General features: G+C 38.9%; 2 protein-coding genes and 1 long non-coding RNA gene across 4 annotated transcripts in view; 2 read left to right on the forward strand and 1 right to left on the reverse strand.

Annotated features, from left to right (window-relative positions):
- Positions 1 to 17,729, forward strand: part of PITPNC1 (phosphatidylinositol transfer protein cytoplasmic 1) — a 432,818-nt gene that overhangs the window by 286,405 nt on the left and 128,684 nt on the right. The window lies entirely within an intron of this gene.
- Positions 1 to 17,729, reverse strand: part of LOC138152623 (uncharacterized) — a 634,969-nt gene that overhangs the window by 133,596 nt on the left and 483,644 nt on the right. The window lies entirely within an intron of this gene.
- The window catches only part of NOL11 (nucleolar protein 11), a 276,383-nt gene that overhangs the window by 80,961 nt on the left and 177,693 nt on the right, over positions 1 to 17,729 (forward strand). The gene's annotated exons all lie outside the window — the stretch shown is intronic.

Here is a 17,729-nt window from a genome sequence, read left to right on the forward strand (position 1 = left end):
TTCCTGTCACAAGTAGATAGCATTTCAGCCAGACTGGTAGCAAAAGGAGTGATACTCTCTGATGATGCAGACATAACCATAATAATCCAAGTTGTCAGTGGGCTATAGAAGTGGTTTGAATTATGAAAGTAATTTTGAAAGCATTGAAACTGTCATTGAACTGTGATGACTTGATAGACTACATGAAATCATTCAAGTACTATGAAAGGAGTCCAGGCAATATCCAATGTTGCAGATACTTAGTACTGACTTAGTATATGAATATGATGCTATAATAAATAGTAAAAGGGATGGGTTCAAAGAAACTTGGGAAGACTTGAATGAACAGATGCGGAATGAAGTGAGATCATTTTCTGAAGACAAAAAATGTTGGAAAACTTTAAGTTTTAAGTCAATGCAATCATCCTTCCAGAGGACTGATAATGTTATAATCTATGCTGCCTGTATCCTGACATAGAGTTAGTGGATTTGGGATGCAGAATCAGACATACATTTTTGGAAATAGACTATCTGGAGCTTTGTTCTTATTGACTATATTGGTTGCATGGATGTAATTTCTTTCTCTTTTTTCCCTTTAAATTGGGAGGGGAGAAGGTGAGAAAAATGCTTATAAATTGAAAAAGAAATGAAAATTTAAAAGACTTAGTATTGATTAATACTAGCCTTTCATCTCATGCATGGTCTAAAGGAGACTAGCAAGAGATTTATGATGGAGATTTGAAAGCAAAACTTTATATATAAAAAGAGAAAGCTTGTGAAGTCATCTTCAGGGTGAGATGCTACCTTCCCCCCCTTCATCTCCACTAGCTTGGAAGGTGTTGGCACCCAATAATGATAATTCCTGTGACTGATAAGGGTAGTTTCCTCTTCCCCACACCTAGACTCACCAGCCAGTCTGAGACCACACACCTCAGTGCTGCCCAGATAGCTGATGGAAAACCACTGGTGACCTTCCCTCCCAAGATCCCTAAGAATTGCCACCAACTCTTCACTTGCCCTTTGGAGAATCTTCATCTTTTCCTCCTTCCCCATTAGCTGACCTGAGATTACATGTCACTGTGTTGTTTCAGATAGCCCAGATAGTTGGAGACCCAACTTGAGGTACAGACCTCAGAAACATTTCATTGTATCTCTAGCCTTCTGGAGACTGCAAGTGAGATAATAAAATAAAGTGGTTTGCAAGCTCTTAAGTGGTACATAAATGTTAGCTATTAGCAGTATTATTATTAGAAAGACTATCCTTTGGCATATCATAGTAGTATTCATAAGTTCTATGTAGGCTTTACTTCTTTGAGTATGGGGTTAGCTTATCATAAAATCACTCAGAGCACAGTAGCAACTAACTATAGGAAGTAATATAGGACAATTGGATTGATTCCAGTTTTCACTTACTTTCTACAAACCACAAAAGTAACTCCAACCAATTGGAAAGAAGGAGAACATTTAAACATCACAATGAGGTATTCCAGTCCAGCTAGAAAGAAGGGCATCAATCCAATTTACCAGGTATTTACTGACCCTCACAGCAATAGCTCCCCCCTTCAATGAAATAACAGGTCCAGACAAAACAATTGAATGAATGGGGTAGTTTTGGATATGGTTAATTCTTTACTTTTGTGGGTTTCATTTTGTACTGAACATCTGCTCTGACCACATTGAAAATTTAATCCTGGTACCTGCTCTTCAAATGTGTACCATAAAGTGTTTGGGGAATAGAGTGTTCACTGGTTAAAAATACCACAGTGTATTTGTCCAAATAGAAATGCTCAGTATATAAATATTTTTTCAACTATGTGTGCTTTGTCTCCTACAAAGCTGAGACAAAGACCTCAAAGGCAGGAATGATTTGTTTACAGTGGAAAATACAAAGAAGTAGCTTTATTGAGTAGCTTTTTTTTAAGTGTTTTTTTTTTTTCATTTTTCATTTTTTGCTTTTTTGGAGGGGGGAAGGCAGGACAATTGAGGTTGAGGGACTTGCCCAAGGTCACACAGCTAGTTTTGTGTTAAGTGTTTGAGGCTGGATTTGAACTCAGGTCCTCCTGACTCCAGGGCAAGTGCTCTATTCACTGAGCCACCTAGCTGCCCCTATTGGGTAGCTTTTAGGAACTTAAACATATTTCTTTTTCCTCTTCCCCCTCAGTTGTAGTTTATGAGTGTGCAAAGGTGTGCAATATCATTAAAAGTGGTCACTGGGTAGTACAGGATTGTTGACATCTTAAACTCAACATGTCCAAAACGGAACTCAATTATCTTTCCTCCCCCAAACCCTCCCCTCTTCCAACCTTCCATATTTATGTTGAAGACATCACAATCCTTCCATTGTCTCATTCATAATGTCAGCATTATCCTCCCTCTCCCTCTCTCCTGCTATACAGCTCATTGCCAATTCTTGCCATTTCTACTTTCACATCTTACATCTGATCCATTCTCTCTACTTAGATAGTTTCCACCTTAGGTCAAAAGTTCATCACCTGTCACTTAGTTGCTGTTAAGAGCTCCTTAAGTGGCCTCCCAGCCTCATCTCTCCTCACCTCCAGTCCATGTTACACTGGATTGCTGGTTATTTTCCTTAAGCACAGACCAGACTACATGACTCCTTTACTTATCCAACTGCAGTGGCTTCCTTTTGCATCTGTGATGAAATGCAATATATAAACTTCTCTGCTTAGCTTTTAAAGCCCTACACTAACTCTGGCCTCAGCCCATCTTTTCAGCCGTATTGGAAATTATTCTCCCTCTCCCACTCTTAGATCCAAAGAAATTGGCCTTCTCCCTGTTCTTCAGTCAGTACACTCCATTTTCTTCCTCCTTGCCTTTGAATATACCCCATACCTGGAATATACTCCTTCTTTACCTCTGCCTTATGCCTTTAACCCTTCCACATCGTGATTTTCCCCATCTTGGTTTGAAAATATCACAGGTTGGCATAATAAATTAAATGGGAATTTTTGGGAGTTTTGTGGAAGCTGCAGATAACATGGAAAAAGTTCAGAAACTCAGAAATGCTTAAAATATATGTATAGTATTGCATAATATAGCCCGTGACCAAATACTTAGCCTAATTTTACAATAACATACTGTAAACACTCCATAAAAGAAAAAATAATCAGACTTCTTTTCTGGTATGAAAGGAGAGCCCAAAAAATTTATGCAGATTTTCCAGATCACAGGGGTGCTCCATCCCTAAACCCCACAATGTGGAAGGGATAACTGTAGTCTTTCTCCCTCTAAGATATAACTCTGGCATCATCTTCTGCATAAAGCCTTTCCCAATGGCCATTGCCCTCCCTACCAAACTACCTTATATCTAACTTTTATTCATATATTTATGTGTTTATATGTATATATGTGTGTGTGTATTTTTGTACTTTATGTTGTACATTTTTTTATATCTACTTTTTGCCTCCTCCATCAGAATATGAGGTTCTTACCACAAGGGATTGTTTCATTCTTTGTACTTTATCTCCAGCTCCTGGAGCATAGTAGGTGCCCAAGAAATACTTGCAGATTGATTGATTGGTTGCTTTATCCACACACTTTCCAAACACCAGGGCTAGGATCTTTCTGAATCTTCTTGACTGTTTTCCACTGTATTTCCACTGTATTTATTCTAAGAATAGGGATCTGTCTTTTAAAATAAAAGGAGTGCCTCTTGCCTACTCAGCTGAATTCCCTGGGTTAATTAATTTTTTTATGCCCAGATGTGAAAAATGCCCCCATGCTGCAGCCAACCACCTTTGAAAAATGATGGCTAATTGCCACGTGGCTGTGGCAGTCATTGGGCAGGTTCCTAGCTGAGACAGCTCAATTGATTCATCTGTGAATAGACACAAATGCAGAATTCAGTAGTCTCCTTACCTTTCCTTCAGCTCCTGTTAAATAGGTTCTTGAGTCAGGAATAGGAAATGTTGAATTGGAAGATGAGGGCAGCACCCCACCTAATGGTCCCTTTGCAAAGTACAGGCAGAAAAGAGGATCTGTTGCTTTAGTTGCATGGTTTGCCTACACACTGTTCAGTTCTGCAAAAGGAGAACTTGGGGGCTCACAAGAGCAGCTTTGGCTAGTCTGTGGCCTTCTCTTTGGCTTCCTCAGAATTCAATCAGGAGTTTGTGGGATCTTCATTTGAGAACAGAGGAGAGCCCAACAGGAACAGGGACAGAGAGGAACCTTTATCCCCATTGCATGGGGCAGCCTCTCCCAATAGATTGTGAGCTCCATGAGGGCAGGGCTGCCTTTTAGCTTTCCTTATATCCCTAGCTCTTAGCAAAGTGCCTGGTGGAATACAGGAGGTGCTTAATAAATGCTTATTGACTGACCAAAACTCAAACCTATGGAAGCCAAATTTATTCTTCTCTTTACTACTCATTTCTTTCTCAGATATACCCTAATGGCCATTTTCTTTTTTTCCCCGCTCTTAAATAGTATTTCATTTTTTCCTATTACAAATAAAGACAATTTTTAGCATTTATTGTTAAATAAAATTTTGAGTTCCAAATATCTTCCCTTTTCTCTTTCCTCCCTAAGACAATAAGCAATTTGATATAGGTTATAATATGTCCAGTTGTCATTTTTCAGATCCAGTTGTGAAAAAGGGCTACAGAGAGACATTGTAACTTCTTTTTCTCACTAGGATTCTAGGGCAGCAAACATAAGTTTTGACTTGTGATAATATTCCTTGATAACAGTGGGGAAGGAGGGTGGATTTGTTGTTGTCATTTAAAAAAATTTAAATGAACTCCTTGTTAATTAAATTGTATCAACTGTTCAGTAAAGAGATCATGTGAACTTTAATCGCTGCCAGAGTGATGATCCGCAGTCCATATGCTCCAGCCACCTTATGGCATTAACTATGGGGCTATGGATACTACAGATTTCATTTTGATTCTGGCATGTGGGCTCAATGAGACTAGAAAATGAGGGTACGACAGAGGTTGGTTACTAGGAGTACAGATAACAAAAAAAAAATTTTTCTCATGTGAAAAGAAAAAAAAGGTGGTAGGAAAAAGGAGAGAGAAGCAGGCAATTCTGTGCTATGGGGACTTAAAAGCTAGGAAGCCTGATGTCTGCTCCTGGCTCTCTCATTTAATCTTCCTGAGTTTCCTCATTTATAAATCAAGGAGATGTTGGAGCTTGGTTTAGAGGTGGGGGTGGGGGTGCAAGGAGGAGAAGATAACAGGTTGTATACATGTTGAGTTTGATATAAGTTACATCGGTAATGTGAGACATCTCTGGTGAGAATGAGACTGACTATGCAGTTCTACGATTGCAGCTGTATAGAGATAATAATTAAAGCTATAGGCATTAAAACAGGTACATGGCACATAGATAGAAGTCTAGAAGCAGGAAGACCTGAGTTTAAATCTTGGCTCAGATACTACCTTGTGTCACCTTGGGCTGAACCTCTGTCTCACTAATAATAGTGCCAACCTTCCAGGGTGAGATAATATATTTGTAAAGATACTTAGTAAATGCTTTTTTCTTTCTTTCCTTGATGAAATCTCCAAGAGAATGAAGAAACACAGACCCAGAATGGAATTTCCTTTTCAAACATTAAAAAAAAAAAAAAGGTTTCTTTCAAGTATACAAAGTGACATTTTCCTGAAGAGAGAAAAAAACACTTAACCATAGGGTTTCCATTCCAGTAATAGGAACACATAAAGGCTTTTTTTCCTTTCAAATCAGGTATACAAGGAAATACCTAGACACTTTATAAATCAAATAGTGATAGAGCACATTTATATCACCCTTATGGTTTTCCACAATATTTTCCTCACAGTAGCAGTGTGATGCAGGTAGCAAAAGTTTTATCATCCCGATTTCATAGATAAGAAATCTGAAGTTCAGATGAGTCAAGTGACTTTCCCAAGGACACACTAGTATTAAGTATCAGAGACAAGGACACAACCTTTTTTATCCTTTTCAGTATATATCACATGCAACCAACTTTTCCAAAATTTCCCAGAAGATGTACAGAGACATAATATACTATGTATGTGCCTCCATGAGCACATGGGTATGTGCCCAGAAGGAGGTGACCAGACCTAGAAAAAAGATCCCTATGCAGACCTCTAAGTCCACATGTCCATCTTACTCTACCAAATTGCTTTTTAGGCTGACCATCATAATGGTGCCACTCATACTTTCATCCTTTCAACCACTGAGATATTAAAGTGGCCTATAGTCAATCCCAATGAGGGACATGGAACCAATAAAAGGAGGCTGGCCTCACAGGAAGTGGAGTCTGGGCTTAAGGCCAGGCTGTAGCTGCTGCAGCTCTTCTTTCTCCCGGCCCAGCTTCATGCCGTGGATCCTCCCATTTGGCCAAAGGAAATTCTTTGCACAAGTTCACAGTGTTGGGAAAAAAAGATAAAATAGACAGTGGAGGAATTGAAACCCTAGGAAGATCCTAACTTCCCATTTTCCTTTCCAAAAACCTAAGTGACTCCAACACGTGCCTAATAGTTTTCTCTATACAGAACCCAAAGAGATTGTCACCTGGACAGTGCCTGGATCAGAGGATCAAAGATCTAAAGCTGGAAAGAACCTTAGTTGCCCCATTTGGTCCATCCCCCATGTTCGATAGATGAAAAAACTCAGATCCAGGTGAATTGAATTTTCCAAAGCATAGATAGTAAAAGTCAAAGGCAGGACAAGTTTTAAGTCTCTGGCAAAACCCTTTCCCATAGTTTCCCAGTCTCTATGTAGTTGCTACTTGGATTCATAAGAATTTGGAGTTCAGAGGACCACAGTTCCTTAAGAAGAAGAAAAATAAGGTTTTTATTGATAATTTTTTGTTTTTAAATAAATGGCCTAGATGTTACCCCTCTATCCCTTTCCCTACCCTCAGAGAACCATTTCTTATAGCAAAGTTCTTTTATTTTTTTTTAAAGAAGAAAGAAGGGGGGAGGAGTCAAGATGGTGGAGTAGAAACAGGACTCCACATGGCTCTAGCTTCCACCTTTCCCAATTCATGTAAAAGGGGACTCTGAACAAACTTTGGAGCTACAGAACCCACAAAATGACACACAGAAGCTAACCTCCCACTAAGGACATCCTGGCAGGCTGGCAGAAATTGGGCAGCGCAGCACTCTGGGAGCCAAGCCCAGGCCCATGTGAGCCAGAGGTTTTAGCCCCAGGGCAGGCCTGACCAGCCGCTGCAGGAGGGACTCCAGAACAGCAGCAGCAGTGGCAGTTTCCAGATTTATCAACACATAGATGCGAAGGACAAGGTGAGAGGCCAGTGCAGTCTGGACTTTGGGACCAGTAAGTGGGAGTACATGGCTTTTACCCCCGGGGCGAGAAGCTGCTGAGACACCAGCACAGCCAGCCAACACCATGTGGCAGCTTCAGCTCCTGGCCTGCAGAGTGTAGGGGGACCAAGCACCAGTCTGAGGGGTAATCACTCTTGCTTTAACCTGCTTGGATCTGGGTTGCAGTCTAGGGTGGAGGTCCTGGGGTGTGTGTCCAGCTTGCCAGAGCGTGTGGAGACCTCAGAGAGGGCACCCATCTAATACCTCCGGCAGCTGAGAAAACCCTAGCGTTTGGGGCGAAAGCTCCCCTGTCTGGTGGCAGAGTCCTACTGTAGCAAAAAGCCCAAAAATCAAGTAATTGAGTGGCAAAATGAGCAGGAAAAGGAAACAAAGCAGACAGAAGATTCCAACATTACACTCCTATTTTGGGGACAAGAAGGAGCAAAGCATGGAACAGGAGGAAAACAGTGAAATCAGAACCCCTGCACCAAAAGCTTCAAAGGAAAACACTAGAGGGTTACAGGCCATAGAGGACCTTAAGAAGCAGATAAGAGAAGTGGAGGAAAAATTGGGAAGAGAAATGAGAACAATGCAAGAAAATTATGAAATGAGAGGCAACAGCCTGACTGAGGAAAATAATACCTTAAAAAAGAGACTGACTCAAATGGCAAAGGAGGCTCAAAAAGGCAATGAGGAGAAGAATGCCTCAAAAAGTTGATTTTGCCAGATGGAAAAAGAATCTCAAAAGCTTACTGAGGAGAATCATTGTTTCAGAATTAGATTGGAGCAAATGGAAGCTAATGACTTTATGAGAAATCAAGATGTTGTTAAACAGATCCAAACAAATGAAAGAATAGAAGGCAATGTGAAATATCTCATGGGAAAAACCACTGACCTGGAAAATAGATCCAGGAGAGAGAATTTAAAAATTATTGGACTACCTGAAAGCCATGACAAAAGTAAGAACCTAGAAAGCATCCTCCAGGAAGTTCTCAAAGAAAACTGCCCTGATGTCTTAGAACCAGAGGGCAAAATAGAAGTTGAAAGAATCCACTGATTACCTCCTAAAAAAGATCCCAAAAAGAAAACTCCTAGGAATATTATAGCCAGGTTCTGGAATTCCCAGATTAAGGAGAGAATATTACAAGCAGCCAGGAAGAAACAATTTGAATATTGTGGAAACATAATCAGGATAACCCTGGATCTAGCAGCTTCTACACTGAGGGATAGAAGGGCTTGGAATGTGATATTCCGGAAGTCAAGGGAGCTGGGATTAAAACCAAGAGTTACCTACCCAGCAAAACTGAGTATCATGTTTCAGGGGAAAATATGGTCATTCAGTGGAATAGAGGACTTTCAAGCATTCTTGCTGAAAAAAAACAGAGTTGAATAGAAAATTTGACATTCAGATACAAAAAACAAGACAAGCATGAGAAGGTAAACAGGGAAAAGAAATCATAAGAAAGTTATCAAAGTTGAACTATTAACATTCCTACATAGAAAAACAATAATTGTAACTTATGAAACTTTTCTCAGTAGTTGAAGGGATTAGAAATATATATATATGAGGGTATATTGGCATATGAATACATATGTGAATGTGTGTATATGTGTTTACAGGTATACAGAGATAGAGGGCACAGGACCAATTTAACAGGAAGGGATGATACTTAAAAGGTGAAATTAAGCGGTGAGAGGAATATAATGAGAGGAGATGGGGAGAGACAGATTGGGTTAAATTATCTCATACAGAAGAGGCAAGGGGAAATGGTTATAATAGAGGGGAAGAATAGGAAGGCAAAAGGGAATGGGTCAACCTTATTCCCATTGAATCTGGCTTGAGGAGGGAGGGAAATATACACTAAATTGGGTATCTCACCCTCCAGGAGAGTAGGGGGGAAGGGGATAAGAGGGGGGATGATGGAAGGGAGGGCAGGCAGGGAGGGGTGGAGGGAAATTGGAAGCACCCACTTTTGAAAAGGGACGAGATCAAAGTAGGGAACAGAACAAGTGGGAGGTGGGATAGGAGGGAGGTAAATATAGTCAGTCTTTTACAATATATCTACTATGTTATTGTTTTGCATTAGCCAAACACATAACTGCTTGTCTTCCCAGTAAGGGTGGGTGACAAGGAAGGAAGGGAATGAATCTGGAATTGAAAGTTTTAAAATCAGATATTCAAATATATATGTATATATATGTGTGTGTGTGTGTGTGTGTGTGTGTGTATACTATTATTAATATCATCTTACATGTAATTGGGAAATAAGATATCTGAGGCATAGAGATGCACTGGAAAAGTCGAAAGGGGTATGGGAGAAAATATGGGAGAGAACAGATTGGAGGAGGGAATATCCTGTGGGATTGCTATTTTGGGGCGGTGGGTAGGGGAAAAATGGGGAGAAAATTTGTAACTCAAAATCTGGCAGAAACGAATGATGTAAATCAGAAGTTAATAAAGCATTTTAAAAAAAGAAGCAGATAAGAGAAGTGGAGGAAAAATTGGGAAGAGAAATGAGAAAGATGCAACAAAATTGTGACAGGAGAGTGAACAGCCTGACTGAGGAAAATAACACCTTATAAAACAGACTAACTGAAAGGGCAAAAGAGGCTCAAAAAGGCAATGAGGAGAGGAATGCCTTAAAAAGCTGAATTTGCCAGATGGAAAAAGAATCTCAAAAGCTCACTGAGGAGAATCATTCCTTCAGAATTAGATTGGAGCAAATGGAAGCTAGTGACTTTATGAGAAATCAAGATGCTGTTAAACAGATCCAAACAAATGAAAGAATAGAAGACAATGTGAAATATCTCATTGGAAAAACCACTGACCTGGAAAATAGATCCAGGAGAGAAAATTTAAAAATTATTGGACTACCTGAAAGCCATGATCAAAGAAAGAACGTAGAAACCATCCTCCAAGAAATTCTTAATGAAAACTGGCCTGATATTTTAGATCCAGCAGGCAAAATAGAGGTTTAAAGAATCTACCAATAGGGGCGGCCAGGTAGCACAGTGAGTAAGAGCACTGACTCCAGTGTTGGGATGACCTGGGGATCAAATCTGGGCTCAGACACTTAGCACCCACCCAGAAACACCTGGCCATGTAACCTTGAACAAGTTACTTAACCCCGATTGCTTTAAAAAAAAAAAAAAAGGATCTACCAATCACACCTTGAAAAAGATCCCCAAAATAAAACTCCTACGATTATTTTAGCCAGGTTCTGGAATTCCCAGATTAAGGAGAGAATATTACAAGCAGCCAGGAAGAAGCAATTTAAATATTGTAGAAACACAATCAGGATAACACAGGATCTGGCAGTTTCTACACTGAGGGATCAAAGGGCCTGGAATATGATATTCTGGGAGTTAAAGGAGCTGGGATTAAAACCAAGAATCACCTACCCAACAAAACTGAGTATCATGTTTCAGGGGGAAATATGGTCATTCAGTGGAATAGAGGACTTTTAAATACTCTTGAAGAAATAACCTGAGTTGAATAGAAAACTTGACATTCAGATACAAGGAGCAAGAGAAGCATCAGAAGGTAAACAGGGAAAAGAAATCATAAGGAACTTATCAAAGTTGAACTATTTACATTCCTACATGGAAAAACTATAATTGTAACTGGTGGAACTTTTCTCAGTATGAAAATAGCTGAAGGATATAGAAATATATATATATGTAGTCTTTATTGAAGTTTATATAGGCATATGTTTACATATGTGAATGTGTATATATATGTTTACAAGTATACATAGATAGAGGGCACAGGACCAATTTAATAGGAAGGGATGATACTTAAAAGGTGAAATTAAGAGATAAGAGAGGAATATAATGAGAGGAGATGGGGAGAGAAAGAATGGGGCAAATTATCTCATATAGAAGAGGCAAGGGAAAATGGTTACAATGGAGAGGAAGAACAGGAAGGCATAAGGAAATGGGTCAACCTTATACTCATTGAATTTGGCCCAGGGAGGGAATGACATACACACTAAATAGTGTATCTCACCCTACAGGAGAGTAGTGGGGAAGAGGATGAAAGGGGGGGAATGATGGAAGGGAGGGCAGGCTGGGGGGGAGGGAAGTTGGAAGCATCCACTTTTGAAAAGGGACGGGATCAAAGTAGAGAATAGAACAAGTGGGAAGTGGGAGAGGAGGGAGGGAAATATAATCAGTCTTCTACAATATATCTACTATGGTAATGTTTTGCATTAGCTACACATGTACAACCTATATTGAATTGCTTATCTTCATAGTAAGGGTGGGTGACAAGGGGGGAGGGGAGTGAATCTGGAATTCAAAGTTTTAAAACCAAATGTTTAAAAAAAAATATATATATATACTATATTATTACTATTTTACATGTAATTGGGAAATAAGAAGAGGGGATATCCTGGGGGACCGCTATTTTGGGGAGGTGGGTAGGGGAAAAACAGGGAGAAAATTTGTAACCCAAAATCTGGCAGAAATGGATGAAATAAACCACAAGTTAATAAAGAATTTGGGGAAAAAAAAACAAAAGAAATGGGATTAAAGTAGAGAATAGAACAAGTGGGAGGTGGGATGGGAGGGAGGGAAATATAGTCAGTCTTTTACAATATATCTGCTATGTTAATGTTTTGCATTAGCTACACATATACAACCTATACTGAACTATTTATCTGCCCAGTAAGGGTGGGTGACAAGTGAGGAGGGGAATGAATCTGGAATTCAAAGTTTTAAAATCAAATGTTTAAAAAAAAAAATATATATATATATATATACTATTATTAATACTATTTTATATGTAATTGGGAAATAAGACATATAGGCACTGGGGCATAGAGATCCACCATGCCCTACTGGAAAAGTCCAAGGGGATATGGGAGAAAGCAGACTAGAGGAGGGGATATCCTGTGGAACTGCTATTTTGGGGTGGTGGGTAGGGGAAAAACGGGGAGAAAATTTGTAACTCATAATCTGGTGGAAATGATTATGTAAATCAGAAATTAATAAAGCATTTACAAAAAAAGAAGAAAGAAGGGGAAAAATCAGCAATCCCAATAAATATATTTTTCTTTCATAAGACCTTATATACAACATAAAAATCTCTGTAGTAAAGGGAAGGGGAAAGAGGTAGATTGTTCAGTCATTTTTCAGTTGTGTCTGACCCTTTGTGGCCCCATTTGGGGTTTTCTTGGTAAAGATACTAGAGTGGTTTGCCATTTCCTTCTCTAGCTCATTTCACAGATGAGAAAACTGAGGGAAACAGGGTTAAGTAACTTGCCCAGGGTAAGGGGCAACAGTGAAAAGGAAAGGCTTCATGTAGAATCTGGTCACACTTGATCTGCGCCTTGATCTAGGGATTAGAAGAGGTGGAGATGAGAGTCTCTTCCACATGTCTGGGAGAACCAGGGCAAGGTCATATAGATGGGACGTAGAGTACAGTGTTTGAGGAACAGTAACAGGGTCAGTTGATAACAGCAATTTTTGTGGTAACACCAAAGAACTTGGCGGGGGGGAACATAGATACCTATCAATCGGGAATGGCCAAAGAAATTGTGATACATGAATATAATAGAATATTCCTCTGCTGTAAGAAATGATGAATGTGATGACTAGAGAATTGTGGAAAGACTCACATGAACTGATGCAGAATAGAGTAACAAACAATACAATATAAACAGTGACTACAGCCATATAAATGGAAAGAACAACCACCCCAATACAAGTGGAAGTGAATATTGCAAAATTACAAAGAACTAGCATGGCCCCAAGAAAAGATATGAGAAGGTTGTCTGAGCCAGGGACTTAGCACTCAAAAGAGAAGGCTACAGGATGGAAGTATCTCTAAGGTGAGAAGGTTATTGAGGAGATAGAGAAGTCCACAGTAAGGAATTGGACCAAGAGGGTTGTTCTAATCCCCCAGGCCTAATTCAGATTGGACTGGTGGTCAGTGGGTGTAACTTTCTTGCATCTTTGTTGACCATGTTGGTGTACCTGGTTAGAAATCAAAGAGAGTGCTCCCTGACTCTTTGTGCCCTGGAATTTATTATTAAGCCACCAGCACATTAAATGAACAAAAATCTAAGCCTAAGTCCCTTTAGCCAGTTAAATGAAAAAGAGGGTTTCAGTACCTTTTAAGGAAATAGCAGCCTATCCTACATGGAGTAGATATTACTCTTATGGCATCACCCCAGTTATTTAAGGTGTTTCGTTTTTTAATTAACATCCTTAAGGAACATTTTGTAATTAAAGCATTGAGTGTGCTTTGGTAGATTGAGTTCCAGATATTTTATGCTTTTTTTTTTTTTTGTCATTCTGAATGGGCCTTCTTTTCCATTATTACCTCCTGCATTTTGTTATTGCTGTATGAAAAATGCTTATGGGTGTATTATATAGCTTGTTACTTTACATGAAAATAATTAATTGTCTCAATTAATCACTTTCCCAATTCCCTGGGATTTTCTAAGTAAACTATCCTGTCATTAGCAAATGAAAGCAGTTTGCTCTTTCCCTGTATTAAACGTTGAATTTTCTTTCTCTTATCTCATTGCTATTGCTAACATTTCTAAAATAATATCCAATAATTGGGAAAAGGGAACATCTTTACACTACTATATTAATTAGGAAAGCTAATGTTTTTTCATTGCATATAATAATAGGTTTTGGTTTTAGGAACATTTTTAAAAGAGATTCTTCTATGACTATACTTTGTGTTTAATATAAATGATTATCATATATCATCAAAGGATTCCCTTTCTTCCCCTCTTATTCCCCCTACCCTTTCATCTATTGATATAATTGCTTGGTTGGGATGTTTGTATTTTCAATATGATGAATTATGTTCATTGTTTTCTTCATGTTGAACCATCCTTGCATCCCTGGTGAGTAAATTGAGACTAAAAGAAATCTACCTACAGTCTCTCCTCTCTCCAATTTGTCTTTTACATAGGTGCCAAATTGATATTCCTATAGCAGCAAGCTTACCATGTCACTTCCCTGCTCAGGAAGTTCCAATTAATTGCCTCTAGATTAAAACACAAATTCCTCCATTTGGCATTTCAAACTTGTCACTATCTAACTTTGGCCTACTATTCTAGGAATACTGCACATTATTCTCCTCCCTATATTATGTGTTTTCACTAAATTAACCTACTTGCTTTTTCTCCATACACAACATCCATCCTTTCCTGTCTATGTCTTTGTCCAAGTTATGCTTTCTTTATTCTCAGGCCTGAAATGCAGTCGCTTCCCTCTTATAGGATACCTGGTCTCCTTCAAGGCTAAGTTCAAGTGCCACCACAACCCCACCCCTGCCCCCAATTTTTTTTTCTACTTATCAGTTTGTGTTATTCCACCCCTTACTGCCTCCCCTTAAAGTGTAAACTTTTTGAGGGTAAGCTGTGTTTCATTTTTTTGTGTGTGTATCTACAGTGCCTAGTACAGTAACTGGCACATCGGCACTTTGTAAATGCTTATTGAGTGAATGCCTTACCCAGGGTCATACAACTCAGTAGGAAATGGAGATTATTATAGGTTCTAGTGTTGGAAGGGAACTCAAAAATTAGCTAGTCCCTTTGTAAATTATTCATTTTGTGGATGAGCAAATTGAGGTCCAAATAGAAACTTTATGACTTGCCTATAGCTACAGCTAATGAAAGTAACAGAATACACCTTCTACAATAGCATTTATGGAGGGCAGCAAGAAGACCAGCATTTCTGGGTTGAAAAATTTGGACTGGGGAGCTGTGGGAGACAAGATTGGATAAGTGGGGTACAGGAAAGATTGTGGAGAGTCTTGAATGCATTGAAGAGGAATTTGAACTTTATTTTGTAGATATTGGAGGGATATCGACATTTTTTTTTATCAAGGCAGTGACAAAGTTGCTTTAGAAAGATAAATATGGCAACAATATATAAAATGATTTGGAAATGGGAGAAACTAGAGGCAAAGGAATCCTTGAGACAGGATGGTATAATGGACAAAGAACTAATCTCAAAGTCTGAAAGACCCAGGTCTAAGTCATGCTTCTGACACACTACTTACATGACACTGGGCAAGACATATAGACTCCAGGCCTCTAGGAAAACCTCTAAGACCATAAGTCACAGAGAATGTGCCAATGTATATTGATAAAGGGAGACCCCTCATCTGGGACTTCTCTATAATAACAAAATCATAGGTCCATTGCCTATCTCTATCCCTGTCCCTATTCCTGAGGTAATAAGGATGTAAAATAAAGAGGTCAGCAGTAAGAATATAAAGCAGAAGTTCCTAAATTTATTTGGCCTGCTGCCCCCTTTTAAAAAATTGCTTAGTGCCCCCCTGGAAATCTACTTTCTTTAGCTCTTTAACTTTTTTTAAAAAAATTTGTGTCATTTCAAAAAAATATAGAATTTTTTTTAAATGATGCATCTTAAATTTAATAATTCATCATAATTTTGTAGGTTTTTTCCTGCATTGAAATTTTGATGATGTAATATTGCATCATGTGACCATATACAAACATTGCTGCTGATGCATATTGGACTTCCCAACAATTTGCAATACACTCATCTGCCAACACTTGCTTATTAAGACAATTCAGCAGACTTGACCACTGATTGTTTATAACTTGCATTTTGTTATTTGGAAAATAATGTAATCATTATGACCACTGTGGACCACTATGTGTTGTTACACAACAAATGAAACATGTATGAAGGGTTTTTGAAAATTTTATTATCTTCTCTTATTTCCTTATGCTTCTACTACCTCCTTATTTTTATTCAACACCCCCCACCTGCACCTGGTTACTTACCGTCCCTCTGGATCATAGCAGCACCCCCCAGGAGGCAGTATCACCTACTTTGGGAACCTCTGATTAAAGGAAGTGATGTTTGTGTATCTAGGTACATGTGTGTGTGCATATGTATGCATGTGTATGTTAAGTTATAGGTGTTAGAATTAGGAGTATGTGTGTGCATATGTTTGTGCGTATAAAATGTATATATACATACATATATGTATAGATATACATTTACACTTATATCTCTGTGTGTGTATATACATATATTTATGTGTCTATAAATAGGTAGATAGATACACACACATACATATATGAGAGTCATCTTGAAGGAGCCATCAGTAGGGCCTAACAGTGTTAACTTGAATATGATGATAATATTTGTGGGTAGAGTAGGGAATCAGAAAAGACGTCAAAAATAGCCCATGCTTTCACTCCTGGACAAACGACAAATGCAAAGATCAAACAGGACTTAGTGCTGTGAATCATTAAAGTTTGACCAACTCATTTCTCTCTGAGAGAACTTAGTTTGGAAAATTCATGTTCATCAAGTTCCGAAAAAAAAAAAAAGTTTGTAGCCCTACCTCACCCACCCACAGGTTGGTTTCCCCAAGTTCAAGATAATTTGTAGGTCCACACTTCAAAAAGCCATGTGTGTTTACTCTTAAAATCCAGAGGACACAATTAGCTCAAGGAATGGATAGTTATTGAAGTTGCATAGTAATTATAGCAACAATACATTTTGCCCATAAGCCTGGTACATAACTCCCTCTGTGTTTATTTGTCCATGGAAAGAAGGGGTACCCCTAGAAGGCAAAGTAAAGGGACAATTTACAGTTAGATATTCCAGGGTTGCTTTTTCTGACACTATATGTGCTAACCTCGGTCTTGTGCACTCTGATAGATCCTGCTTCTCTCCTTAGTTTTATTCACCACTGCTTCCAAATTCAGGCTTAGCCAAAATCTTGACCTGAACACTTCCATGAACTTTCAGAAAGACCTAGAACCAACCACAAGGTCAGCTCTGGGGCCTGCCACCTTGAGCAGAATCCCAGGTCCAACTTTCTACTCTTCTGAACAACTCCACTGATCAGACTCCTTAGCTGGATTCCATAATAGTCTCTGTCAGTGGGATTCCTTAGCTCATTTTAAATTTTCAGTGACTCCTGTTCTCTCACACCATTGGATGGGTAGACCTTTACAAGCTGCAATGGGCCATTCAAAAAGGCCATTTCTATTCAAGTGCGTATACAAAGAATCTGGAGAAAATCGTGAAATCATGAGCATTGGATTCACTATAAATTTGTTATATAATCTTAATTGGGCTCTCACTGCAGCAAGACAGTCTTTTTAAATTTCCCTAAACCAATTTACTCATGTACCCCCTAACCTCATTGACTATTCCAGCCTTTTAATTCCTCTTAAGGCTTTCCATTGAATCTTCACCTATCCTCTGAGCTGTAGACTTTACCTCATACTTCTTTAAAACAACTGAAGCCCTGTCTTCCTCATCTCACATCTCTCAGATATCTTTTGCCATCTCTTCCTTTACCCCTGTCTTAGTTGAAGATATGGGTCTTCTTGCCAAGGCAAACCCCTCTACATATATACACCTTTGATCTTATCCCCATTCTCTAATATTCTCTCTCTCTCCTCTCTCTCTCCTTCCCCTTTCTCTCTCTCTCTCTCTCTCTCTCTCTCTCTCTCTCTC

This window comes from Petaurus breviceps, unplaced genomic scaffold (genome assembly GCF_028583685.1).
Source record: "Petaurus breviceps papuanus isolate PSGF00001 unplaced genomic scaffold, PetGlider_PUasm1.0 90925, whole genome shotgun sequence".
Lineage (NCBI taxonomy): Eukaryota > Metazoa > Chordata > Mammalia > Diprotodontia > Petauridae > Petaurus > Petaurus breviceps.